Here is a 27,063-nt window from a genome sequence, read left to right on the forward strand (position 1 = left end):
CATTTCCCTCTCTCAACATTTAGCTTTCAGCAGTCTTCCCATATGTGCTAAAACTTTACCTCCACTGCAAGTTAGACCAAAATATTAGATGAGCTAATCTCTGTTGATATTGTCAACAAAAACCCTGAACAGGCTGATGTTAAGCTATTGTCATTATTTTGTAATTATTTCTCAAACCAGTCCCTGCTGGCCGAACTGCCAAAACATCACACAAGTTAATCTGTTGGTATTGTCAATAAAGGCCTGATCTGGTGTTTTTACCGAACCATTAAGGTGACCCAATAATAAGATCCTCACTCTGACTTCATGAGAAAAAGGTCATTTTAATGATGGACACACCCACACATGGTGTGAGGGGTGGCATATCTGACTCTCCATCTTTAGATCCTAGAAAGAGCCAGATGGGGGAGTGTGTGAGGCAAAGTTCAGCGTTGAGAATACATGGGGAAATAGATTTTGCACATTAAATGAAAGCATGGGGACACTTGTTTCATAAAAAGCGTGCTTTTCTTCACACTTAACATAAGGTGTGGCTTTGTCATCAGGCCAGTGTGTACATCAAAGAGAAATGAAGAAGCACGTCTGTCCAGGCTGTGCAAGAACAAAAACAGGAAACCAACAGAAAACAGGAAGTGTGTGTACCTATCACATCGACAGAACCTGAATGTTGTCGATCGTGGAGGTCAGGTGTGCATGAAGTGCTACATAATGCTACATGCTGACTTACGATGTGTTTGCAGGGTTGATAAAGCTCATCCCCGCAAAAAAAAAAGAAAAAAAAAAGACTGCAAATCGTCTCACACAAAGCTGCTGTTTCATAAACAATGCATCCCGGCAGTTGTAAGCATCTTAGCTTAGCCAGTGACGGCAGTCGGAGAAGCCCGACAAAGAAAATGGTTCTAAATTTACATAAAGTGCTTCTTTTAGGCAGGGAAAGACCTGGAGGTCTTTAAAATAAAGTCAAACCTGGAACCGATCAAAAAAAACAATCACGGAAGAAGTGATGCATCACAGTTACACCTCTCATTCACCCCCCTGGTTGTGAAACTAAATCATTGTTCCACCCACCTTTGTGGGGTCAAAAGTTTGTTCATTTTAAAATACATTTGTGTCCAAAAACACTGCATTAGGAATTCATAGCAGGAGGCCATCAAAGAGGCTTTTAACGGAAAAAAAAAATGCAACGTGAAACTCACCTTTCGGACCTGAGATGGAACGTCTTGCAATATTGACACCTAGTTAGTGTGAGGTGTAAGTTTTGAGGAGGCGGTTGCATTTTAAAAGGGTCCCACGTCGTATGTGGTTTTTTTAACAGGAAGTAGAAGAGTTGTTGAAAATGCTGATATGCGACCCCAGCATGTTTGAATTCACGTGCAGAGGCTGTCACTCAAAGATTCAGCAATCAATTCTTATCTCCACCAGTCTCTGGTTTTCAGTGAGCTGCCAACACTTGCATTAAACCCAGCTGTGGTGTGCAGTGTGGTTAAAGGACCCAAACTGTGGAGTAAATACTATTTATACATCTTCAGAGATTCATATTATTCAGCAACAAGACTTCCACCAAGCCCTTTAAGACATAAAAGTCACGAATGGATTATTTGTAAGTTTACCACATCATAGATACATGAAAGTAAAGGACATTTGACTTTATTTTTCATGAATAGAAATAATAATCATGAATATCGTGTGTGTGTGCATGCATGCGCCTCCTTTTCAGGTTCTCTGTGATTTGTACTAACATGAATCTGACAGGCTGGAGCCCCCCTACACCCACACCTTCTCTTCAGCAGATTGCTTTGCATCACCTCGGCTTGCACAGCATTGCTACTCAACGTTCTGCACGTTGACATGTTTTCCACGTTTGACATGTTTTACATGATGTTCACGGCAGCGGCTCCCGTTCCTCTCTCTTTCTTTTTTTTAACCAGTTTTTTTCTTCCTTGGCCGTCGTTAGCAGCATCCGGAAAACAGGAGCGATGGTGAAAGCGAGCCATTGTCGGCAAATGCTCTTTTCTATCTGGCATGACGCAAGCAGCCGCAGTCATTTCCACTGTGATTGTCGGGCACCATCAGAGAGCATCGATAACCCCTGCCAGGCCTTGGCACCGCCAACAGGTGCCGGCACTGCCAGCTAGGTTGGCACCGACGTGGCTGTGAAAACCCTCTGACATCCAGAAGGGCACAGATTTGCACTGAATGCACCACTGAATCAACACTGCTGATTATCAATTAACATATACCGTTTTGTATCACACAGAAAAGAGGGAAAAATGGGTTTTGAAACACAGAAAGCCGTTTTAAAAATACTAGCTGTGCGGTGTTATAATCATGTGCTGAATGCAGATTTAGCTCTGTTCAAGGTGGGTTTTTACAAGCCTTGTGTGGCTTTGTGTTGGGGAGATGCATGTACACAAGTGTAATTGTTCAGGCAGGATTTTGTGCCTGATGGCTACATTTGTAAAGAAATCATGAAAAATGACATGACAGACTGGATGCTAAAGAGACACCTCATATTTAAATAATATTAAAATATATTTCACCCTCAGTGTGTGCATTATCACAGGTACCGCGTGTGTTTTTTTCCCATAACACACTTATCAGTGGTATCATATCTGGCCCGCTGCTTTTTAAACCACACGTCCCTGAAGAAATGAAGTATTATGTGCCTTTCATTTAAAAGGATACTAATCATTGGCACACAAAAGGGGGAGAAAAGGCTGAAAATGAATAAGAAAATATATTATTGTTGGCTCAGCATCGAGAGGCGTCTTTATTTAGTGTGTCAAGCGAAGCGGCAGCGCCATCACTTACTCTACGTAGGTGTTGTGATGTCTTCATGCTCACCACTTGTGATGCTTCTAATGGGAATTAATGCGATTATTTGGTTACTAATACAAATTAGTCTGCGGATCCAGTCTGAGCAAACACACAGACGCAGCATGGGGGTTAGCGCTGTCACTGGTTCGACTTTGAGCTCTTTCTGCAAGTGTCTCGCGCAACAAAAAAAACACACACACATAAACATAATAGTATTATTAGAGGCTGAAGAGGATTTAATAATCTGTCGAGGAAACGTGTCAAAACACGCCTGCATCAGTGTGGGTGCGCAGACGAACCTCAAAAATATGTCATGTGCAGAGAAAAAATGAAAACAAGGGTGTTGTACAGTAGATGCCGTGCAAAACCAAGAAGCAGTTAAATGAGTAGCAAAAAAAAAAGCCACAAAAATAAAGCGAACCTCTTTTCTAAACAAGAGCACAGCACTTGGTGCAGAATTGATTTTTCTATCATGAATGAATTCAGGAAAAAGGGAGGCGTTTGACTTGTTTAGTGCCACTGACATTTCTTTGACAGTGTGTGGGCAAATAAGTTTCAAAAGGCGCTACAGACTCCACTAACCCAACCCAGAATATTACACTTTCTTAACAATACAAGCGCAATGTGTCATCATTTGGTTCGATGCTGTCTCAGAGGTGCTCATTGTTTTCTCAGAAATGTTTTTTTAAGAGTGACCGGTTTCACCCTTGGTCTGTGTGTGTGTTCGCTGTCACAGGTACTGCTTGCGTTTTCCTGTTGCGCACAGACAGCTCGCATTCATCTCTGTACAGAGCTCAGCTTTGAGGTGGTTTATTAATATTTACATGCAAGACGTAAAGAGCTACTTACACAGCTGCTGCGAGGTGACCACAAAAAGACAAACTACTCCGCCGTGAATATATCCTTCAGCTCGAATTAGTTCCGTGTTTTCAATTAGCTTCTCATACAAGGAGTGTGGCTTTCAATTAGCGGCAGGAGAAGGTGATTTCTACATTTCTCATATGTCCGCACTTTGGTGTGGGAGGAGGCAGAAAAGAGAGAAAGAAAGAACAAGGGGGATGTAATGAACTGAGAGTCGGCTCCTAAGTACTTAATTGTTTTATAATCACATGAAGTCGACAGAAATAGAAGCAGAGCAAGTGGTCTCCACCTCAGGCCTGCTGACAGGAAGGCCTAACGCCAGTTCCCCTCAGAGGGTCTCGGCGTCGCTGCAGACAGCAGACCCCACGAGGATTTCCTCCCTCCCCATTTCTGATACACAGACAGATCGACCGCTGCACTCCCACCTCTTGTTTTCAGGTTAAAACTCTCCACACCCAGCAGCCACCCCCGATGGCGTGTGGTGTACACTGTACACTGTGCAGCTCCCACACAGATGCACGCCACACAGACAGACACATGTACATCCGCTCAGTGGTGGCGAGCGTTTTTCCGCGCCGTTTGTAACGAGGCCCCTCTGCCCTGGAAGTTCGTGCCTTTTGCCCGAACCCGTGACCCCCGCCATCAGGATAATATTGGCTGTAATGACCGCCGAGCAGCGCCGTGTCGGTTCAAGCCCATGTCAGGCCTCCTCACAGGAATCTGCGCTAACGATTCAAAGCCAACATCCCCACCCAGGCGCACCCAGAGGACCCTTCACCGCCTTGTTTATCACCCCCCTCCCTCTCTTGCGCCTCTGCGCCTTTATCGAATTATAAAACCAATTAGTCATAGAACAATCAACAGGCATCAGAGGCAGGGCCCTGTTTGGAGAAATTACTTTTCTGTCACTGCGTGCTGGACGCCGGTCGTCACATGATCAAATAATTAAACTCTAATTTCTGCCTCGTGGACGGCAAAAAATAAACAATTAATAGAGTTAGAGAGACACGGGTGTTAGTGTGTGAGAGGCAGAAAGAAATACTGAAGACGGCTTTGTGAGAGAGGGCACGCTGAAGGGGCGAGAAAGGTTGTCATGGCTCGCTGGGTTTTTCCTGAAGTGGGTGAGAGGCGGTGAAGGGCACAGTTCCCCTGGCCTTGTGGGGAGTGTTAAGGAAATGAGGGCAGGTGACGGGATGGTGTTACTCGCCTCAGTGTGCAAGAAGTGAGGCTGCAGTGAGTTGAAGGGAAAAAAGATGGCACGCAAGCGTGTAAGGAAACCGCACTTAATATTCAGGCTTAGGCAGAAGTATTGAATAAGAAGCACAGACTTAAAGATGTGTTTCTTTATCTACATATTTTTCTTTGCATATTTAATCCCTTGTCAAAGGATGCATCATCCATCCACTGACGAACAAAACAGTTGATAAGGCAAATGTGTGTGTGTGTGTGTGTGTGTGTGTGTGTGTGTGTGTGTGTGTGTGTGTGTGTGTGTGTGTGTGTGTAAGACAGAGAGTACAGTATCTGTTGAAATTGTTTCATTGGGGTATGTGGGTGGGTATTAACAACCTGATCTTAGCGGGATGCGCTTTCCTCTAAATCGCTGTTTTTTTTCCTCCCTCTGAACAAAGGATTCAGAAAAACCTACACAGATCGGATGAAGACAAGCATCGAATGAAAGACAATGAGGGTTTTTTTCCCTCTTGAGAAAAAAAACATACGATTAGACCGGTAATAATATGATTTGAATCATGAAAACTTGAATGTGTTTGCGTCTGTAATTTATATTTGATACAGGAGCATGAAGCACAATAAAGAACAAGAACACACACCCCCCAACTCCAAACTCCAAAAAAAAATCTAACATAAGAGGGATGTCATTTCATAAAAGCGTGACAAAACCAATGTGACGGACTTCGGATGTTTTTTTATGTCCCAGGGAGGACACGCCAAGCCATTCAGCGAACGGGGCTGACTGTGGGGACCCAAAAACAATATGATGCTTTTATCACTAAGCCAAGGAATCTGGATCAACAGTATGCAAAGCATATGCCAAAATAAATGCAGTTGAACATGCCGGGACAACATAACCCACCCCTGTTTCTTTCTTATAGAGAACTTTCCAGATAATGACAAAATGAGCTGTAACTCCTGAATCACACACACTAAAAGCATGCACCCAGGGTGGTATGTCTGTAACTGACAGGGGGGGGCTTTCTTACATTTTTGAGCCCTGGAATGCAGCAGTCATTATTAACTCACCAGCGTTTTCTTATTCCACACTAGTTGTAACACGCCACCAAAAAGAAAAAACGGGGGAAAAAAGAGGGAATCATTGTTATCTTTCTCCTCTATTAGCAATCATAACAGAGCTATTTCATACAGAGGAGGCATGGCGGGGTGTGTGGAGGGATGGAATCCCCAAAGAGCCACACATTAAAAAACGAGACAGGCCTCTTATTTACTGGCGACAGTCTAATAAATACATTTGCTGGCAGCTAAACAGGTATTTACTCTGCTCCCTACCACAGGTATAATTTCACTGTTTGCTGAGCTGTTATTTTGCTACAGCGATAATTATCGAGGTGGTAAAGAAAGACGATTAATGGTTTTAGCCTGAGATATCAGCCTCAGCAAAGTGAGGAACAGCCCAGCTCTAAACTCCCAGCAAATACTCAGCGAGTGAGGTGGTGGTGGTGGGGGAGTTAATAAACAGCATCTTTTGCTGGAGGAATTCAAACAACAACCACGACACACAGCCGACACAGCAAAGCTTATGGAGACGTATAGGAGTGTCTGTTGTGTGTTTAGGGACAGCCTCTTTCCCTGAACTTTTTTGTCTAATTTTACTGAAAGCAATGATGATTGAGAGCATAATTCAATTTTAAAGCAAAGTGATGAAGCATTCCTAATATAATTTGAGTGCAGACTGCACAGCAAAAACAACAACAAAAATCACAACCTGTGCTCTCCGATGTCCACGCTAATTGGTGTCTCGGGGTCACCGGACAAACTTTCTGCTCCCGCTCACTCCTGACAACCTGCCCTTCAGAGTCTGTGAACCTGACACTGAGCGAGAGCACGGCAACGTGCAGACGCTGGTATACACTTAACTAACACCACCTCCACCTGAGAGATAAGATTTAATTTGTCATCCTGCCAGTCCTAAGAAACCCTTTGACCTGACGACCTGAAACTGATGATTAAAAGAGATGTGATGCAGAAGCGTCACTGGGATTTAAAAGCAAAAGACGGTGAGAAAGCCCTGAGTGTTTGTGCACACTACACGCTGATTTCCTGCTATTACAACACTACTACAGTACAGTAAATGCCGCGTGCACTAGTTTCGATTAGTCGTAATGAAAACAAAACTAAGCTCTGAGGGGAAAAATCTGAGTATAACAAGGTTAAACCTGTAACTTAAAAGAAGAAGGGTGAGTATATTTAAATGTCTTCTCAGATCGTAGGTTTATTGTAAATCACGGTAGGGTTATTGTAAGAACTGGGAACACATTCAGAGGATTTCATTAGGCACTAATAAGCTGTAACAGATGTTTAAGCTTTACTGCTGGATCTGTGTGACCCAGCAGTATGAAGCAACGCTGACATCTTCACACTCTGATTCTTATCATTCCTGCTAAACTAGAACGAGTGGAGAAATTTTGCCAAACATATTGACATGGTATCGTATGTACACAAACATTTTTTGTGCCACTTTCACAACCGCAAGCTGATAAGGAGTGGTTGTAATGAAGGCGAGGAGTAATACCGAGAAGTTTTGCTTCAACGCTCACAAACTGCCGTTGAGGCTTTCTTCTGGTTGTCTGAGGACTTTTACAAGAAGTGACACATGGCAGCCCGAGACAGGAAAAAGGCTGTTTGTCATTGCTGTCTAAGGCACTGACCAGATAAGCCACAGAACCTTGAACTGCCACAGATCTGCAAAGATAAAAGGGAGAAAAATCACCGGTGTTGTGCCATAACCTGCTTTTTCCCATGCAGTAGTGCCACTCTTGACCTTGTAATTTGCACGTGCGTGAGCAACGCACATGACCTGACTACAGCAGCAACATGGTAAACAACCGGTGACACCGTGAAGTAATTATTATTTTTCAGAAAGCTATCAGATCAGGTCTCTGAAATGCAAAACGCCGCTAGATTATTATTATTTTGTATAAAATTAATTTCTCTGCACAATTGTCACAAATGATCACCCCTGTGCCACATCTTGCTTGTGCCTTAAACGCAAACTCTACTCTGTCTTACATGTGTGTATTTATGCTGATATCTATATATAAATAATCTCGAATATCTGAGTGAAAGCCACTGGCCTTGCTGCTGTGTGAAATGTCAGCTATTTTTCAAAAGGAACAGACAGAGAGTGAAACCTTTAAAAACCTGTAAACCACAGAAGATTGGTGCCCACGCATTTTGAGCACACTAATACATCTTCTCATAACTGCTCCCTATTCTCTATCTCTTTATCTAACACACACATAAACACACACACACAGGTCTGGTTGTACCTGAAATTACTTTATCAGCACTGTGACAAAAGCCATAAGGCAGACCAAAACAGCATTACCACGCCGACTCTGTCATCACATCCTCCTGACTGCCTCACGCCATGTCAAGCAGAAAGAAAGCAATAAAGTCATTTAATGTTTGTTTCCTTCTGAGTCTCTCACACCTTTTTTATACCTTGTTGGGCTCAGTCAGTGTTTTTTTTTAAGAGTTACACAAAATGTTTCATGTCACAGCAGTAAAAATGTTGAAGCAAGTTGACACGTAATTAAATGGTAAGTATGTGGAGGAAATAAATGAAGTGGCTCTAATGGCCTAATAAAAAGTAGTAAAAGTAGATGGGCAGTTGGGCTGCAGTAGATTCATTTCTAATAGACGTGTCAGCTGTTTGATAGCACGCACTTCATTATAAGTAAGAGAGGAAGGCCTGATTTTGAAGTCTAGTATTTTCTACAAGATTCACGACTCGACGGAAAACTAAGCAACTTTCTGTGACACGGTCAGGCCAGGAGCAGCGGTGGCGATGGCTGCATCACTTCTCCTCCTCCTCTGCTGCGACGCAGAGTAAGTTGTTAAATGAATTAGAGGAGATGGGTGCACTTAACCCCGCGAATATCACGAGTGCTTTGCTTATTTGTGCAGAAACGACACGGGCCCGTTTAAATTTAGAAAGTTCTGAATGCGTGCGTTTAGGTTCGGCGTCACCGCTCACAATCTCGATTTTAATTTTATTTATTTTATTTTAAAAATCTCTCTGAAATATTAAATTCTTACAGCCACTTTTGGTCTGCGGGTTTTAAGTGATTTGGAAGATGAAGGTCTGCAAAATTGCTTTTAATTCATTTAGAGTATCTCACTCTTCTAATTCCAAGGAGACCCCCTTTTTTAATGTGACACGCAATAAAAATGTGATTTCAAACCCGTGCAGATGCTCTAATAAAGAGGCATGTGACAGAATGACAGCGGACAGCGATCACTTGAGCAGAAACAGTTTAGAGTAAGAGACCGTACCTTTAAAGTCAGCAGTCGCCCGACCTCTTGTTTTCCATCAAAAGTTGAACAATCTCTTGTCACTGCTCCACGGCGAGAGATCCAAAAATAGGCGACTGCTCTGTGGGAGGAAGAACTGCTTTTTTTAAAAAAAGAAAAAGAAAAAAAAGTCAAAAGTCCTACGGATGAGGAGGAGGAGGAGGGGGTCGTCAAGTAGAAACCGCACTGGCGGAGGTTGGAGTGAAGTTGGGGAGCGCACACGGCTGATGGAGCGCAGAAACGTGAGCAACCGTGCGCTGCGGGCAGCGGGGGTGAAGAAGAGGAGAGTAGAGTAGCGGCATGTGAGGAGGGCTGCTTTGAGAGGGTGGCAGGTAAATGAACCGCCCCTCCCCGTTTCTGATGCTCAAATCGATGATTTGCCAGCTGTGGCGCAGCTTGTCTCATTGCCCCACTTTGGTTTTTACAGCCGCTCCTCTCCGACGCGCCGCTCTCCGGGGACAGAGAGCGAGCGAGAGAGAGCGCGAGAGAGAGAGAGAGAGAGAAGTCACTGCCAGGAGAGCTCTCACACTCATTCATTTTCATATTTACACGCCACATGTTTGCATGTCAAGAAGAAGAAGAAGGGAGGAAAAAAAAGTCTGGTAAATAGTAAAAGTGCGCGCAGCGGCGTGCGTTTTGCTCCGGAGCGACTCAAAGCCTGTTGTTTTAATAGCGGAGGGCAACCTGCCAGCTTTCCCTCCCCGCACACCTGAGCCGAGCATGAAACCGTACTGCCCGGTACAGTCTGGTATACATCACATGCTCGTATCGACATAAAGAGCTGTTTATTAAAGCAGATGGGTTGATTTGTCTGAAAGCCGCCAAAATATAGGAAACAAGGAAGGGGGGAAAAAGTTTTCAAGAATAATTAAGTTTGAACAATGCTGGTTGAAAGGCGTGTTAATGCTGCAGTCTGTTCTTCTGCTGTGTTTGCCGACAGCTATTTTTCCAATTAATTTCGCCAATTTAAACAAGGCTTTTAGTGGGAAATAATTATTATTCCGACTATTCGGCAGTGAACATTTTTAATGCATCATTACTGAACCACACTCAGTTTGATTTTATCAACGCAAGCTGTTGCTGTGTGCTTTTTTTGCGCTTATAACTTAACTGCGGACATCACGCAGACACAGATCCACCAACCGAAGTCAATACAGGCCTGTTTAAATAAGAAATTAAAAAAAATATATACTAAATGACTGCAAATTTGTAAAACCAGCATAGAGAGAGGATCATTTCATTTTATTTGTTGTCTTGGATATTTTTTAAGAACACAGTAAGAAGCTGAATTAGCCGAGACACTGAGGATGCTGACAGAGAAAGAAGAAGAGAGAAAAAACCTTTTATTTTCCGCCCTGATAGCGTCTAAATATATTTGTGATATTTTAATTGATTTTCATATACTGAGTGCTGTATTTACGTGAAAAAAATACAATATAGAGAGATATAGGTCGCTTTTTCTGCTGAAGTCTGAAAATAGATGGGAAACATCTGTACATATGGTAAATTCAATTTAATAGTCTTAATGAAGTACATATTACACTTAGTAAAGGAAATTATTTTTATACCTCTACATGTTGTGCTTGAACGTCCCCAACAATATCCTTCAGCATCAGAAAAAAGATGAAAGAGTTTAATGCAAAAATAATTTATTATATTTGACTTTATTTGTGCCAATCGTGTATGTGCATGAGCTGCTGCTGATCATGTGGATGTGACACTATAATGTGAGTGTGTTTTATACTGTGTGTGTGTGCATCACAGATTGTGGTTTGCAAGAATTTTTTTTTTTTAAATTTGTGTCATGTGTTTGAACTTTCTTGCACCTTGCACATTTATACACATTTGTCACATGCACGCCTTTGTTTGTTTGCCTGCGTGTGTGAAATGATTGACAGTTTGCATCTGCACAGGCTAACTGCTATGCACTAGCAGGTGTGCAGGAGCCCACAGGTAATGCAGCTGTTTACTTACAATACGAACGTGTTTCTTTGGCTGGATTTAGCATAATAACACACTGATCCATTTACATTTACACTTAATTTACAAACCCCCGTGAAAATAGAATTAGTGAGGGGAGGGAAAGGAGCTAAAAGAAACTGAGCAACAGAAGGTGAGATGAAGATAGAGTTAGTCTTAAAAAAATCTGAATGTTTCTCTTGTTGTCCACGCTGAACGTAAAGGACTGGAGTCATTATTGTAAGCTCATATATGAAAATACTTCTCAGAAAAGTTCATTTGTTGTGGTTTTGGGACTCCACAAAAGTTTCATTATGAAGTATCTGAGATCTGCATTAAAAAAAAAAAACAGGGAGGAAAAAAATCACACACACACTCTCTCACAGATACACACAATCTCTGCATATGATTCACAACAGCTCTCTCCCGGGAGATTGAATGGGAATTGAAAAGTTCCAGTAAAGAGATTCAAATTTGCTTTTTGCATAATTATAAATTCATGCTAAGTTGGGGATGTTTTCATCATTACGGACAACAGCTGGTGATTTCAATGCAGCCTCTGTTTTATTCAACAATTCATGCTGCTGCCTCCCTGAGCCCACATGTGCTGCAGTTGTTACTTTAACCACAAGGGGGACCAGTGAGTTTCATGTTAAACAGGGTAGAGTAAGAGGAGAGGAGGTCAGCAAATGATGGCCCCTCTTTATAAGACTCTTTTCATTCTTTGGGTTTAATATGCTGGCATCCAGCAGCTTTTACCAGTATTTCTGAGAGTAAAAAACAGCAAACCCTGACCTCTGGATTCAAACACAAAGAACATTAGTGCAGCAGTGATGTGCGAGAGCTGTGGATGTGTTCCAAAACATTAATACAAATTGTTAATGTGCATCTATGTTGCTGAAGCATGAGTAGGGCACATATAAAGCACAAAGAGAGGACCAAGTGTGTGTGAAGCGCAAGCAAATCAAAGCAGACCTTGAGCTGAGACATTTCAATCGTCTGCACTAAAAAAAATTTCTCTGAAAACAATAAACAGCACTTGCAAAATTACAAGGGTTATACACCCCAGAATTAATCTTTCCAACCCATAACTAAATAGAGAGACACTGTTGCGTCTCCATCAAGTGGGTATATTTTAATTACAGGCTATTGACTACTCAAAGTAATTTGTCTCAGAAAGATGCCCAAGAGCTATAAGACAGACGTCTCGTCTAAATCAGGAATGCTCAGCCACTTTGTGTGCGGGTGTGTTTTCTTTTTTAAGCTCTGGTTTTGTGGTTAGCCTTTGTAACTTTCCTCAATAGATCTTTTATAATCTTTCACCTTTTAAAGATTAACAAGGATTCCTGTCTACCTATGACTTGTCTACCTGGCTTCATCCAAGGGTAAACACTGGCTTCCCACATTTTCTCCTCCTCTGATCTCCTCGGCAGGAATCGAAATGGAAGTGCAATTTTTCCTTGCTTTTCTTTACAGCATCTCTTCACATTTTGAGAGAGGAGTATACTTCACAAGCTCACCTCTCAAATGAAACACTATTAATCCTCATTTGCGTGCTGCCAACGAGGACAGTGGAGATGAGAACCAATCAGAACAACAAAAGCTGACCCGCAGCAGCAACTCCAAAGCGCACACGCCTACAGCTGTTAATGGGATGTCAGTCAGCTGGGCGAAAGAAAACAGCCCAGAAGAGTAATTACTTTCCGGTGTGAACTCTCCCGTCAGATGTGGCAGCTTAATGTCACTTAGTACATTACTGCACGTGGAGAGCGTCAGTTGAACATTGGTGGCAGCTGCCCAGATGTTAGAGGACTCTGTGATCACAAATTTTCTTCAGGTATACCGATGTGCTCGTTTTTCTGTGTAACACATTAAGATCTTGTGTCAGTTATGCAGTGAGGGGCACAGTGGGATTTCTTTTCCTTGAGCATCCTGGTAATGTGAACATCATGAAACCATCTCCAGCCCTGCAGTGTTAAACTCTTGACCTCAAACTGATCCTAGGATCACGGAGGATCATAAGGAGGATTTTTTTAAAGCTTAATTGAGCAAAAAGTTTTGAGTTTTAAATTTATATCACATTGTGTCTGTTGATCCCCAGAGAGAATGTGAAGTAGTTTGGATCATCGGGAACAGCTGTGACTTTAGTGGTTGTCAAAAAAAGACTGTGTTCTTTGTCCCTTGTTTCTTTTTTTCTCTTATCCACAGTCCTTGTACTGATAATGGTGACGCATCAGCTTCTTAAAGTTGAGAAACTACTACCTGATTAGTGTCAGAGAAAAGTATGTTTATTGTCAGTGGGAAACTCCTGTCTCCTCAGTCTGATGTTTGATGGGCTCATCCATCCCACCCTCCTCCCTAACTTACTCTGGGTGCCTACTGACTTTCTCCTTTTCCTGGAGGGTTTTGTCTCTCTATTTCAAGCAACATTGTTTTTAAACACTTGCCTTTCTTGTTGAAGGAAAACTTTAATCAGAAGAGTCTGAAAGTCCAAGAATTCTATTTACAAAAATCCAACGCAGCATTAAAGAGTGGCTCTTGGTTGGTGGCAGTGTGCATATGAAATTACGATGTACGATTGTAGCTCTTTGTCATATTTTGGATGTCGTTGGGTTGTTCGTAGCTCTTTCAGAGGCATTTCTGCTCTAAACGTGTCACACAGTTTCACTTTGATAATCTCTGAATTGTTCAACAGCTGAAAAAAGAATCAAAGATTAAAGGAAAGTAGAAAATCAGATATATTTCAGTCTTTCACTCTGATACATATCAGTGCTCTGAACTAACTGTTTAAAAAGGACACAACATTAAACTCACCTACCTAATAGTGTGTAACCCTCCCCAGGACCTCTGGAGTATCCTGTAGCATTTGTCTCTAGAACATCAGAGCCTTTGGGTGGGGCTGCAGATGTTGATCAGATTGGATTTCATGAACAGTTGACCCACTGAGGGAGGCTAATGTCGTTGGGAAGTGCCATTACCACGAGGCATGTGTGTCTGCAGTGTGCAATGTTTAAATGAGTGACAACTAACAAATTAAAGTCCACACAATGACACAACACAGTGTTATCAGTGTCATGCAGTTCACCTGGGACCGTAAGTATGAATCATTCAAATATTTGTGTGTGTTCATATAAGTAGAAAATAATGTAAAAGTGAAATGAGCACTTTGAATGGAATATTTCTACAGTGCAGTATTGTTGCTCTGAGATCTGGTTTATTATCACTTATGTGTAGACGACATCATGCCTTTCATGTGAATTCACAGTTTTATAAAATATGCTTTTAATGCAGCTGGAATATATAAAATGACCATATTGTCTCTGTCAAAGGAACAAAGAAACACCAGGTGTTAAGAACATCTGGTCAAGGGTCGGTTAAAGTGTCTATATGTTGCAAAAAAGCAGTCGTGTAATTATATATCTTAATATTACACATTATTTAGGATGATACCACCCGCAAACAGTTGGATTTTCTGTCATAGAAAGGAGGCTAAAGAGCATGTATGTTGTTAAAAAGTTACGCATTCCTCTGGCATCCATCCACGCAACATTTAACCCGTAGCTTGGTCGTGTCAAGTCTGTAAACACGGCTGGATGTCGGGCATGTCAACCAGCACAGAGCTAGGGGAACTACAGCGTCTAGGCCTCTGTGTTTGACATGCATCTCAGAGCAGCGCTGCCGTCACAGTGAGACACCCTATCTCCTGGAGAGTCTATTAGCTGTGCTTAATTAAACAAATGTGATTAGACTGATCCAAACTCACACAACTGAATCCCCGGTAAGAAGTCAACCATGAGAGGAGGCTGCAGAGAGAAAGTCGAGTCACGCATGGCTTGGCTTTATTAATAGCGCCTATTACACACTAACGCACAGCCTTGCAAGCTGCAGAGTTAACGTGTGAGTAATGTGTGCGGGCAGCGACGTTTTCGGGTCCACTTCTGAAGTTTGTCAATCAGAGTTTAGTGCTGACGTACAAAGAGAAAACGAAAGTCGGAGTATCAGGATAAGGTGATAACTAATAAGAGATTGATTACTGGTAATTTAGTGCAAAATACGTGGGAGGGATTTAGCCACGGCTGTCTGCTGTAACTGGGTGGAAAGCAACAGGGAAATTTTCACTAACTTGAAAAAGATGAATCATTGACAGAGACAGAGAGATGAGAGAGAAACCAAGGTAACTCCATGTGCTAATATTTTAGGGGGATTTTAACTGTGAGTCATTTCAATTCATCGTCAAGCATAAGCTGTTTCTGTCAAGAAATATTATTTGCTACTCAGTAGGTTTTTAGTTGAGGAAAGAAGTAGCAGAAAGATGCAGAGTTGCAGAAACTCAGTTAAAGTTTGAACTCTCTCTGCCCTTGCATCTCCTCAATTTGATTGTGCACTCATTAGTCAATCACAGACAACCTAGACATGCAGGGCAGCGCTGCTTAAAACAATGGTCTGTCTATGTCTGAGTGAACCGAGGGCTTCTAATGAGCCACTGCAGGTAATATGGCTCTGATATCTACCTGGGTGGATGCCAGTTCAAATAATGAGGCCTCTGGTAGTTTCTTAAAAAGTTCACCAAGTTTAGTTCAATTAAATGACTCCTTTAAAACCCTCGTCTTTCAAAAATAGCAGAGTTCCCGTAGTTGAATTTTTTCCACAGGCTTCTCAGGTCAGGCAGTTTCAAAACGGTATAAATTCATCTACACACCGTCCTTAAAACAACAACTGTGTCATATATTTCCTTTCATTTATTATTTGTGTCGTGCACTACATTTTGTCACTCAAAGGATCCGAGAACAACCAATTCGGTACATTCAGGAAGCATCAAGGTGCTAAACTCCTCCTCCTCCTGGATAGTGTTTCTCTAACCTGAAGTGGTGTGCTTGGAGGAATATTTGACACCCAGAGGGACTGTGTTTGGGCTGGATTGGTGACTCAGTACCAATATTTTTGAATCTTGCTATCTCAGATTTAAAATTATTAAAATATAAAATGCTTTCTGGCAGAAGTGACCCTTGGTAAGGTTACTTACCAAAGTTTAACCTCAGTATCTTCATGACTTGGTTTGTTTTTAAAACTTGCTAACTGTAGATATGAAATGGTCTTTATATCGAAAACAACATACTGCTTTCCTCTATCTCAGCTTCTTCAATATGCAATAAAATCAGAGTAGGTGGATAGTAGCAACCTAGCATATGTTACAGGTATGGTAGCCTCCGCAGTGGCACCCTGCAGAATACACAACACCAGCGGAAAACACGAAACACCAATAGTTCGATGTGGAGAGTTTAGTGTTAGCCGAGGGGGTAAAAGCTGATTAGGAATTATTTGCATCATGACAAAAATAAATCTGATGTCTGGGTGGAATTTTGGCAGCCTCATGTAGCAGGGTGCAGAAACCATACTGGTCAAACCTGAACAAAAAGAGCATGGGGGCTTATACCATAACAACCTGTGAGCCTGGTTTACCAGCTGCTGTAAAAATGTTGGACATCATGATATTTCTTTAGCTGAAGAAAAACACGGACAGCAACAACAAAAAATAAATACACAAAAGTGGGAGTTTTTTGTGTGTGATCTAATATTTACAAACACAATTATGAAAAAGTTGAGACGCTGTGCAGAATGTTATTCACGATAACACACAGAAAACATCAAATGTCTGAAGAGAGAAAATGCACCATTTTAAGAAAAATATTAGCACATTTTGAATTTGATGCAGCAAAGGTGGAGGAGCGTATTACAACTGATTACGGTAATTGGCAACAGGTCTGTAAAACGATTGGGGTGTATAAAGAAAACTTGGAGAGACGGGCAGAGGTTCACTAATCTGTAGCACACAAATTGTGGAAGAGTTTCAGAATAATTTTCCTCAATTTAAAATTACAAGTCTTTTAATATTTAATAATTTAAACGTTTGGAGAATCTGAAGAAATCTCTGTGCGCAAGGCTGAAAATCAGTATTGGATCCCTCTGATCTTTGGGCCCTCAGGCATGAGTCTGTGATGGAAATCATGCACTGCATGAGCTCAGGTAACCTCCCAGAAATCACTGTCTGTGAACACTGTCTTCACGGTGCTGTCCACAAATGCAGGTTAGAGCTGCAGCTGACCCAAAGCTCATTTAAAAGGGAATGAAGCAAAGTGGGAAACTGTTCTGACGTCAACATGTGAAACATGGGCGTTGCACCCTCTGGACTAAAGAGAGAGGACCCATTGATAATCATCAATCATATCACAACAGTGAGAGATACAATGTGTTTCTCAATTATTTGTCCCTCTCCTGCAGTTACTGCCCTTTTTAACAGTAGACTCTCATCCAATAAATCATTCAGCCTTAACAATTTTGTCACCTCTCAAAAGTTGGATATTTTCTTTGTCACTGAGATCTGGCTCAAACTTGGTGGCTGTTGTGCCCTCTCACCAAGGGAAAAGTTCTTGAATTCCCAGAGGTGCTCGTCAGCTCTTTCAAATTATTGAAGGAAACATCCAACCCAGTTACAACCACAGCACTGAAACAGCATATTGAACATTACTAATGATATCCTTATGAGCTTGGATAATAGTGAACATTCCACTTTAGTCCTGCTCGACGTATCTGCAGCCTTTGATACTGTTGATCATGCTGCTGCTATTAGCAGATTACAAAACTGCTTTGTCATCACTGGTACTGCTCTCAAATGGTTTTCTTCATACTTATCAAACAGACACTTCAGAGTTCATATTAATCTATGAATGTCCTCATTTGCACCGCTCATATGTGGAGTGCCCAAGGGCTCAGTCCTTGGACCAGTTCTGTTTTCTTTAGAAATGTTGCCTCTGGGCCAACTAATCAATGGTTTTAATGGAATCTCCTACCACTGCTATGTGAAGCCCAACAGCCTCAACAGCCTCTCCTGCTTCAATAAGTGTTTCTCTGATATTAGTAATCGGATGTATCCTAATTTCCTCTATCTTAATTCTAGTAAAACTGAGGTTCTAGTGCTAAGCCGAGGCAGTTTCTCCAAGGAAGTTAGTCAAGCACATCAGCCCCCTCAGCAATAACCTCGAATTATCGGCTAAAAACCTTGGTATCACTTTTGAGCAGCATCTGAATTTTGGAACTCTTATCTCAAAAGGTTACCCAGTCTAGTTTATTTAATATGAGACATACTGCAAAAATCAAACCTTCTCTGTCAGTCAACCATCTTGAACTGCCCCTTACTCTGACTTTAATACCAGAGGTCATTGTGCTTTTGAGGTTGTAATGCCCAAACTGTGGAACAGCCTTACTCAGGCTGGCTGACGCTGTTATTTTTTTTAAGCCAATGCTGAAAACTCAGTTTTTCAGGTTAGCCTTTCCTTAAACTGTTGCCTTTCGTTTGTTGCCAAAGTTTGAAACCACACATGCAGGTATGTGTTCATGTTGGAGTGAATGTCCATCAGTATGGCTGAATATGTGTGTGATTATGTGTCTGTATGTTTTAACATGTACACTTATGTTCAGTTTGTGGCTTTTTAAAAAACAAACTGTGAAGCATTTTGTAACTCTGTGCTTTGAAAGGTGCTGTATAAATAAAGTTATTATTATTATAAGATCATCATCTTCTATTAAAACATTGTGCTCATTTAAGGCAATTTTATTTTAAAAAGGTAAAACTATAGATATATTTTTCTAAGCTGATATGGCTCATGTGACACTATATAAATATTACATATTGTTTGGTTAATCTCCTCCCTACAGTCATTTTCTTAGAAAGATTAAGAGAAGACACTCCCTTCTATATCGACAAAGAAGCAAACAGGAAGGATGGAGGAAGTATTTACTCTACTTTGTTTTGTTCAAGAACAATGTCATGGTACTCTACATAATTACATAGGGCAGGTAGGCATGATGAATCCATGGCAACATGTACAGTTTGTCGACACCAGGGAACACCTGTAATGATGTGAAAGGGAGCATTTGTGTGTGTGTGTGTGTGCGTTTGAGAGTGTGATTTAAAGAACATTACAAACAGCGTTAGTTTAAGCTTCACTGGAGACATGAAAACAATGAAGTAGCAAGAATGATTCAATTAACTTTTTGTCCAAGCGAGCGCTACTTTAACCACGGGAATGTTAAACTGCAGTGCGGCGAATGCTTTAGCTGCACTGTATTTATTAATTATTAACACATATCTATTCTGATTCATACCAACCACATAAATATGGGCTCAAGAAAGGTGGTCTGCTGCTAATGATAAATTAGCAATACACAATTTCTCTATGACTTGATGGTATTTATATATAGTGATTTTAAGAGCAAGATAAAGAGATTCAGCAAAGTTTTGGTGACCTCAAAGGACTTGAATGAGCTCTGGCAAAACTTTCTCCGCTTGTCTTCATTAACGTGGAACACAGAGGCAGGTTTATCTTGTAAGGGGGCTATATCTGTACTCAACCATTTATCCAGGCCTGCAACGCCATTTTGTACTACATCCATCACATCACCATTAAGAATTGGAATGCCTTTAAGCCTCTTATGCACATTTCCATTTTAGCCACCATGGCTTTTTTGATACCACTGCAACCAGAGGAATCTCTAATTCTGCATAATTTTTCAGCAAAGCTTGGCTAACCTAATTGTGTTCTTAATGTCTGGAGCTGTTCAAGTAAAGACACCGCCAGCTGTGCGAGGTTAAGAATTTATGGTAAGTTATTGTTTTGTGACTGAGTTGTAATGGCACCTGTGCAGGAATTCAAGTCCAATTTAATACCCACTGTTGAAATCGCTTCATTTCTGTTAGCGAGGCCGTGAACAAACCTACATCACTGTTACACTGAATGTGACGGGATGCGGTGGAACAAACGCTAAAAATGTAACCGTTTACAAGCTTAAAGCCTACAATAAAAGTTAATGCAAAAGAGCAGTTCAAAATGAGCAATGAGCTGCAGGATCGATTCACCCAAATTTCACAAATGTGTCTACTGATGTCACCCCATAACAGCGAGGTAAATTGAGTTTAAGATGAAAGATAGAAACCATGTCTTAGTATGTTTTTATGCCAGTGAAGCCCTTTGAACCTTTTACATGTGATATTAGACTAGACAAATCAAATTGAAATGAATTCTATGAACGTCTCATGTTTACAGCAACAGAAAAAAAAGAAAGCTGCAGAATTTCTAGAAATCATGAAGTTGTTACTCAAAAAGGAATCCACAAACCTACATCTCGCATGAAACTCACATGAAACTACTCTTAACTAGGTTTGAGCTGTTTTTTCCTTTCTTCTTTTTGAAGTAATGAAGTTGTGGTTTCAGGACATTGTTGCTGAGTTTTTCAAATGTGTTCTTCTGGCATTTGGCGGTCACCAAGTTTCGCTGAATTCAAGAAAATGCTGAGCTGAACCTGGGAAAGTTTGGGCGTAAACTGCACCTCTAAGTCCATTATTTAGCTGCAGCTTTAAGCACAAAAATAATACTTGTAATAGTAATCTTAAGAGAGTGCATATTATCGCTCTATTCAGCACTTTGGCTGACACTTGATGTCTTTTAAATGTGCTATATAAGTAAAGCTGACTTGACTTGACTTCTTTATATTACTTTTTGAGTAGTGATTTAAAGGTGGATGCTGAGTTTGCTAACCTCAGTTCCTCTGCTAAACCGCTAACAGAAAATGCCCAATTTCCTTCAGTAATGAGATGGTGCCGGGAGCAGTTTGGAGAATCTGACCCAGGCGGCATCTCGGTTCATAAAGAGTGACTAAATCTATAATGTAGTTAATAAGTAGGGAGTAAGGCCACGTAAGGCCTGAAAGGTAATTAATAAAAGTTTAAAATCAATTTGAGGTAGCCAGTGTGGAGACAATTTGTTAAGTCTGACAGCTGATTTTTAAATGAGATGAAGGCCGATAGGGACTTCTGGCTGAAGTTCAAGGAGAGAAGTTCACAGCAGACTTAAAGTGTGATGAGATGAAAGCATGGAAAGCAAGCTTGGTCCTTTTTTAATACTACATAGTGACTTTCACTGGGCTGTTTATACCTGGTAAATGTTTAGCTTGCATACAAAAGAAGGGCCTAGTCTGTGAATCACAGTTTTTGAAGCCTCAACCACAATATGGTTGTTAATTTTAGAAGTTTGGGCTGGCTTTAACCTCTAAACCAAAGGTAAATGCAGACCCATTAAGTAGCGAGTTATAAGGTAGGCCTGCTTATTGTCATGCTGACTGTTACAACCCCCAGCAAAATCCATCCTACGGATCCTACAGATGGTTTTTACCAGCCTTGAGGTACTTCATGTTGCTCAAGTCTGTACACAGACATATATGTAAACTTATCATGTTATAGTTTTTATGTTTATTTTATCACTGTACATAGTGAGATGGCAAAATGAATAGTGATATCGTGTTGGTGTTGTTCCTGCGTTATCATAAAAATGTTAGTTCAGAATCAACATTGCAACTTATTGATCATGTTGTTTTCATGCCACAGTTGGAGGGGAAAAAGGCATTTTCGTTATTAATTTATTTAATGTACCAAATGTATCATCACATGGGGTCTATCGTTAGCCAAATTAAGGTTATTCGTGTCGGTTTGCTTATGATAGTTTTTAATAGCATTAGCTAACTTCTTGGCTAATCTCTTTAACAAGCTCTTCCACAGCCACAGAAGACATAAGTCATTAGATGAGGGTGGGAAGTCCTGATGATGCCAAGCAAACTGATTTTTAATATGTAAAATTTGTGCTAATTCAACGGGCGAAAAATACTTGAAAGGAATCACCCAGAAAATGTCAAAGGAGTCAAGTTTTCTAACTGCACATGGAAGCACTTCTCCATTTTTAAGTGTACGTGGAAGTGTCAGCAGATCATCCATCAATCCACAGACATCTCCATACGCTGTAATGCATCACTTCACTCCTAACAATCACTCATACAGTAAACCTCTAATCCAGCTCGTGCTCTCCAGTTGCCTTTGACAGCAGCTTAGCCACCCTGCCATCCAGCGTAACACAGCGGGTGTGGAAAAGCCCTCAGGGGGGAGATATCCTACACCACCCCCTCGCCCCCTCCACCTCCTTCCCTGTTGCCCCCGGTGACAGTGACAGAAGTCTGTAATTGCCACCTCGTCAGACGGCTTCATTAAGACGAGCATTGTCTGCGCAGCTGAACGGCGGTGGATGGGGAAGAGAGGAAACTGAGCTGAGGAGAGGAGAGAGCCCACAATGCAATTACTGCATCGCAGTGACAGGTGGGGCCTCCAATCCTCTGCGTCTGTGGGGCCCTGATGCATGTTGGGGAGCCGCGGCAGGCACACATCATTTTTCACCCCCCCGTCATTAGTTGGTAATGATTGGATTATTTTGCAGATGAATCGCTGTACATGTCTTGCTCACAAACATTTCCTCGCCATATTAATCAAAACCATCAAGGCAGTGTAGTCAGAGCGAATTAAAAAAACAACATGTCTACATTAAAAATTACCGTAATCCTTCATCAGCGAGCTTTTAACCCTCTGATTTGAGGTGTGTTGTGGTGTGTGCCATCTATAATGAATGCCTTTGACATCATGACAGTTTTTTATGAATTGAATTTATGAAAACTCACAATGTTGACAATGTTTGAGGCTGATGACACTTGAAGAGTAGAAGGAGTAATACAACCATAATTTTGGTGTCTTTTTCCAGCCATATATCTCTGATATCTGTTCATTTTAAATTACACTGCCCAGCTTACATCCATTGCCAGTTATGTAAGGCTTGATTCACAGTAATTCATAGCTCTATACCATAGCCTACACTGTAGGCTAATGTGTACCTACCTTCCTTCCTGGTAGTAATATACTCTGTAACCACAGTATTGATAAAAACAAGAACAATACCTCAGAGAAACAAAGTGTAACTGGCTACAATTGTATTTAATTTGCTCACTTTGCTAATAAATAGCAGACTTCCTCCCAGCTCAGACAGTGGATGTATAGATCATTTCTCCTTCTTGTGTTTCAGTAAAAGTAACTGTTTATAAAGATCTTTTAGCAACAAGTCCACGTGATCAGCTTAGTTTCAGTCATAATGTGGGCACACAAGCCCACAATGAGGTCTTCCATTGCATCAGTCTCTATAGTTTACTGAGATTCAATGTAAGCTTGTAAGTTAAGTTTAAGACCAACATGTGTCCAACTCTGATAACAAATGAGATATTGCATCATCATAAACATACTTTATAATGATTGGCTGTTGTTTTAAGATCTTAGTTCTTGGTCACCTTTTTTAGTCTGCAAATGTATCTGCACTTGTAAACTGTGGCTCCTTAATTGTGAGCTAGAATTAGCTTGCCTAGTTTAACCAGTGTTTTCACTCATAAACTTTTTGTTTCTTTTTATATTTGAAACGTTATTTTCTTAACTGCAATTGAATAAACAGAGAGAGAAAAAAGTGAATTTGCTGTAGGTTTATGTGCTTTTTTGTCTTTTGTTTTTACAGGTAACTAAGTACAAGTGACCAAGATTCTGGAGAAATAGGCCTTTTAACTCTTTTGATGATAGTAATGAGCTCTCAAAAATTCCTCAAAGTTAAGTCTCAAAGTAAAGGTATGGAGCCTTCTTGACTCTCGGAGAACACATTCCCACCATGTGAACTTCAGGGGATAATTACTATTTCATTTATAATTCTTAAAACCATTTCTGCCTGGATGTAGTCAAAAATGGATCATTTATAATATTCTGAAGTTTTGTGAATATCACTGATGTTTTGTGTAGTGAATGTCCAATGAGAAAACATCTACCTCGAATAATATTTTAGCAAAAATGCAAAGAGCTTGTGGTAGTAACACCACAAACAAACCTTAGGTGGTTTACAATAAACAGTGAAAAAGTTTTTTACTCTTACAAGAACTTTTGCACAACCCAGACCTTTCAACAAAGGAGTAGAATGTTTTAATATGATTTCTATGAATGACCCTTGAAATCTTTTTAGGTACATTTCATTAAAAAAGAAGAACGCCTTGTTGTTTCGACTATGAGATGAGGTAATGTGTGAAGGCAGCAGTCTGATTCTCTCCTGCTCAGTCCACCCCCGGCGAGACACATTCTTTTCATCCATCGAAATTCCACATGATTGAAATTGCCCTCGGTGGAAACATATCATAGCCATCCACAGCTCTTGGATGGCTCCCATTGGGCGGTTCGGCCCATGCCAAGCATCTGGGTTGGCCGAGAGCCTCCAGGGAGGCCGGGGCTTATGTCTCCATGGGCCAGTAAGCCTAGAGGCCCCGTAGCCCTGGGAAACGTAGCAAATCATGGGTGCACCTTGGCAATGCTACCCCCCCCCCCCCCCCCCAATCTTTCCCCTTAGCCTTAGGACTGTCAAAGCTAAAAGAAGGCTAATGGTGGCCAACTGTGCAGCGAGAGGGTCTGGGGTGTTGGGAAGCATGTCTGTAGGTTCATCTGGATTGGCGTCGATAAGGATGTGCGCTCTTCGTCCTCTGCCTATCACTACCCTGCACAGGGTGTGATGCGTTTATGTTTTTGTGCGTTAGACAGTGTATGTGTGTTTGTGTGTGTGCAGTAGTGGCACAATGATGAGGGACTGGCAGACCATCTCCTGAATGCCAGCAGTGACTGATGCCACACCAGACATTCCTTTCAGAAGAAACAGCAGTGCGGTCAGCACCATGCCAGCTTCCAGGGGCCCTCAGGACAGCCCCTCCTCTCGTCTCTCCTCTTCTTTAAGCAAAGACCATGGCAGTGATGGCATGAACTTCCAACGAATGTGTGGAACCGTGCAAAAGGGAAAACAAACTAAAAAGATGTGCTTGGTTTCAACTTCCCTTTTTTTGTTGTTGTTGTGCTGCAGTTTTACTTTGATTCACTTTTAATCAAACACATTTTACTGCATGCGGACCAAAGATTAAAAAAAATGTTTGATAAAAAAAAAAAAACTACAATTAAAAAAAGTGTCCGCTCTTAGAAATTCAGGAATCTTATTGCATCCGTTTGCCAGATTCAGCATTTGTGAACTTTAGTTTTTGACAAAACTAATCAGGACACCCCAACTTTCCAGATATTTGTGGTGTAACTTAAAACATGTGAATTTGCTGGCTTCTTGTTTTAACTGTACTAGTAGAAACCCACCCTTTACAGGGTGGAGTAAGAAGTAGGTTGGGCCACAGGTGTAGCAGCAAAACTGGACATTTTATCCAGGTTTTTATGGTTGGTGCCAATTATCAGACTAACAATATATCTGGATGCAGTTGATTTTATTACTGATTAAAATTCTTTATTAACATGTTACAGAAGACTCATTAGTAGGCATATGTCTTTGAACAGTGCAGCCATGCAGTTGGCAAAGTTTTTTAGGATTTGCTGATAACTTTTCCACTTTCTCCATCTAATACGGTCACTTCTAGGTCACAATTTATTGCTTAGGTTTTCCCAGGCCAAGGGGTAATATCATGGTGGCTACACCCATTTTTTTTTTATACAGTCCAAGTTATAATCACATGAAAAGCTATTAAATCCACTGCGACCTTTCTGCCTCTCACAAATAATGCATTTTGCATTGGCATTGAGTTGGACATTGCATGTGAAGTTTAATGTGCAGATTCCTTCTGATGTGTGTTATAAGACATCTCGGTGGGACTGATTGAGTCCAAAGACAAAGTCATTAAAATGCTGAATGAATATATTTAGAGATGATTGCAGTTAACAGTGTTAAAATTGTTGGGTGCAAACTCCTTACAAGCCATACAGACTTTAAGTTTGAGATCAACTGTAATCACTGAGCTGGTTTTTGGATTTTTTTTTTTTTAAATGAATGAGTCTAATGATTACAACATTTGAGTTTTTGGGGAAATCCATTTTTATAAGAGTGGTTTCTATGGGTTGTGGGTTTCAGTTATTTGTAGCTTCATCTTCGGCTATAAAATTTCTCTGATTACAGTCAATCAACAACCCACATCATTCAGGGGTGTTGAGCTAAATATCTGAGATATTTTAAAAACTACAATGTTAAACAAATGTTGAAAAATAAATGCTTTTAAAAAAATATTTTGGAGGTAAATTTTTTCATCTTTTCTTTTCCGAAAAGTAAAATTTAAGTATTAAAGCTAAACTCAAACCCACACAGCAGAAGATATCGTGAGCCACGGCTGAGCACTCCTGTCATACGAGTCGCTCCGTCACGTACCACAGATTATTACAGAGGTTAAGGGGGTATTCAATCGCCAGAGCCCCTCATGCTCCACCAGGGCTTAAGTGATGACACAGAATGATTATAGCACAGTTAAATACCTGGTCTAATGAGCCAATTAGCCCTATTGACATCCGTGGCTGTCTCAGAGGTGGAGCGAGCGCCATGTACATGCTCCTTAATCAGAACCGATAACACCATTTAGCCTTCAGACGCTAATCCTGACTCGCAGGCTCTCTCTGGAATCCACTGTGATTTCTCTATACTCACGCTGAGAAACTTCACGCCTGATTCATTTTCAATTCCAATCTTCCTGCACAGTTGTGACTTCGCTGTGGTTTTACAATCATTATGACTACTCAGTTTAGTTATGATTTTTTTTATTACTTGCTCAATAACTTCTAAAATAATTTGCGCAGAGAAGATCTTTTTGCACTCTTTCGGTCCAGAGGTGTTCACGTGGACATAAAAATATATTTTCTTTTAATGAATATGTTTTTAAGATGTAAAAGCAGGCAGTGGAAAACCTTTATTCTCTGATTTCCGTTTGATGTACAAAAAATGAAACTGAGAAACAGAAAAAAAATGCACTTCAGGTAAATTTGGGGCATTTCATTAAAACGTGTGCCACAACAAAGACTCTGAAAGACAAACTTTTAGCCACGGGCACTTGTTGAGTCATAATGGAGTGAATGTTTTGATATTATTCATGTTACTGTAAAAATTATGTGTCCTCAGCCTT

General features: G+C 41.0%; 1 protein-coding gene across 3 annotated transcripts in view; it reads right to left on the bottom strand.

The window, feature by feature from the left end:
• The window catches only part of satb1b (SATB homeobox 1b), a 104,523-nt gene that overhangs the window by 48,240 nt on the left and 29,220 nt on the right, over positions 1–27,063 (bottom strand). Inside the window, exon 1 of one of the 3 annotated variants that reach the window (XM_082550295.1) lies at positions 9,211–9,913. The exons of 1 other annotated variant lie outside the window; for it this stretch is intronic. The gene's annotated coding sequence lies outside the window, so the exon portion shown is untranslated. Of the gene's footprint in view, positions 1–1,196; positions 1,220–9,210; positions 9,914–27,063 lie in introns of those variants that run through there. One more of the 3 variants, XM_082550296.1, reaches the window with a different exon arrangement.

The sequence above is a fragment of the Aulonocara stuartgranti genome, assembly GCF_965226115.1.
Source record: "Aulonocara stuartgranti genome assembly, chromosome: 11".
Classification (NCBI taxonomy): domain Eukaryota; kingdom Metazoa; phylum Chordata; class Actinopteri; order Cichliformes; family Cichlidae; genus Aulonocara; species Aulonocara stuartgranti.